This window comes from Marmota monax, unplaced genomic scaffold, assembly GCF_021218885.2.
Source record: "Marmota monax isolate L192 unplaced genomic scaffold, Marmota_monax_Labrador192_F-V1.1 WCK01_AAM20220418_F8-fsc00014, whole genome shotgun sequence".
Lineage (NCBI taxonomy): Eukaryota > Metazoa > Chordata > Mammalia > Rodentia > Sciuridae > Marmota > Marmota monax.
In genome coordinates, this window is record NW_026695222.1 from 17,184,328 (window position 1) to 17,186,765 (window position 2,438).

Below are 2,438 nucleotides of genomic sequence, written 5' to 3' on the forward strand. Positions count from 1 at the left end.
TTCCAAACTAGAGCAAGTTGGTTAGGCTATACTTTGCATATGAGAGGGGAATTGATTCAGAAAAGGAAGGGCTGTAAAGAACAAGATTCATGTGAAAACTAGTACTAAGTTTGTACATTCATATCAAGGTAAGGCCCTTCCATCCGTTCTAGACAGTAAAGATTGTTAGTGTGTATCACCTTTGGGGGCCAGCCTCACTCAATCTTGGGAGTAGGACTGGAATGGAAAATATCAAATAAGGTATTGGGAAAAGCTCTGTAGGAGATTCTGTTGTTCACCTAAAGTGAAGACCTAACTACAGATGAATGTTGACAGGTATGCAAAGGCTTTTTTTTTTTTTTTTTTTTGGTACTGGGAATTGAACCTAGGGGTGCTTGAACACTGCCACATCCCCAATCCTTTTTTGTATTTTATTTAGAGACAGGGTCTCCCTGAGTTGTTAGGGCCTCTCTAAATTGTTGAGGCTGGCTTTGAACTTGTGATCCTCCTACCTCAGCCTCTTGAGCCACTGGTATTACAGGTGTCTGCCACTGTACTGGGCAGCAAAGGCAAAGGCTTTTCTGACCTTATTCATTTTAAGTCTTTTTTTTTTTTTAGTACCAGGAATTGAACTAGGGGGCACTCAACCACTGAGCCCCATCTCCAGCCCTATTTTGTGTTTTATTTAGAGTCAGGGTCTCACTGAGTTGCTTAGTGCCTCGCCTTTGCTGAGACTGGCTTTGAACTCATGATCCTCCTGTCTCAGCCTCCTGAGCCATTGGGATTACAGGCGTGGGCCACCTTAACTCTTTAAGAGTTGAGGAGGGTTGCGGCTATACCTTGGTGGTAGAGCACTTGCCTAGAAAGTGTGAGGCCTTGAGTTCAATCCTCAGTACCACATAAAAAATAAATTAATTAAATAAAGGCACTGTGTCCAACTACACCTAAAAAAACTTTAAAAAAATAAATAGATAAATAGAGCTATTGTGTCCACCTATCAAAAAAAAAAAAAAAAAAAGAGTTATAAGGAGCTGGACACCTCGCCTGTAATCCCAGCCACTCAGGAGGCTGAGGCAGGAAGATTGCAAATTCAAATCCAGCCTCAGCAATGTAGCAAGGCCCTAAGCAACTTAGCGAGACCTTGTCTCTAATAAAATATAGAAAAGGGGTCTGGAGTTGTAGCTCAGTGGTAGAGGGCTTGCCTAGCACTTGTGAGACACTGGTTCAATTCTCAGCACAGTACATAAACAAAAATAAAGGTCCATCGACAACTAAAAAAAAAAAATTTAATAAACCTTCCCTTCTCTTTTTTTTTTTAAATATTTATTTATTTTTTTTTTTTTAGTTTTCGGCGGACACAACATCTTTGTTTGAATGTGGTGCTGAGGATCGAACCCAGGCCGTACGCATGCCAGGCGAGCGCGCTACCGCTTGAGCCACATCCCCAGCCCCTAAAAAAAAAAATTTAAAAACTTTTAAAAAAGTATAAAAAAAGGGCTGGAGTTAAGCGCCCTGGGTTCAATCCCTGGTACAAAAAAAAAAAAAAAAAAAAGAGTTAAGAGGGCAGATTTTAATCAGATCCAACGACTAAGAGAGATTCCAGGCAAGTTACTTGGCCTCTATAAACCCACTGCACAGAAGTGATGTGTCTTGATCTCTCAATTCACTTCATCTCACACTGTGCGTGGCACCACCTGCAGGGCTTGTTAAAACACAGATACTTTTGATAAGGGACCCATTCCCAGAATTTCTGATTGAGTAGGTCTAGGGTGAGCAGACGCAGTTGCTGCTGGTCAGAAATACACTTTGTGAAGTAGCACGTAGAGAGGGCACAATAGATGAACAGTCAGATATCCTGATACCTAATAAAGTGTCTTCTCCGTCCTATATCCCCGAAGAGATCTCAGCTTGTTCCAATTTGCCTTAGAAATTATTTCCTCTCTTGGGGTCTGAGGGTTCACATTTGCCAACAGAAGGTGCCGGGCAAGTTAAGACGCTAAGCTGTCACAACTAAGAGTTAACATCTTGAACAAGGTCCTGCAGAACTTGCAGGTTCAGGGAAGAATGATCGCGAGGGCAGCGTGGGACTCCCAGGGGGGTAAGATCTCGGTTCTGCAGGCGGGAGGGTGGCAAGGCCGCCTCAAGAAAGACAGGGCCGCTCCAGCCGGTGGCTCAAGGGACTAGCTGTAACTGACAGGGCGACGCTCATGTCCAACATATGCTCTCTCCTCTGTTGCGGTTCCTCAATCTCCACAGCGAGTCCGCGCGCTCGTGACGCCTCCCCGCAAGTGTAGTCCCTTCCCTCTCACCCTATCGCGCGTCGGACGGAAGCTTACCGTCACTTCCGCCTCGCGCAGTGCGCCTGCGCCGAGGCGATGGCCGTTCTTTCGCTCGGACAACTGCGTGCTTCCCGATTGGCTGCGTGGGCACGTCGACGGGAGCGCATGAAGCGCGGCGCT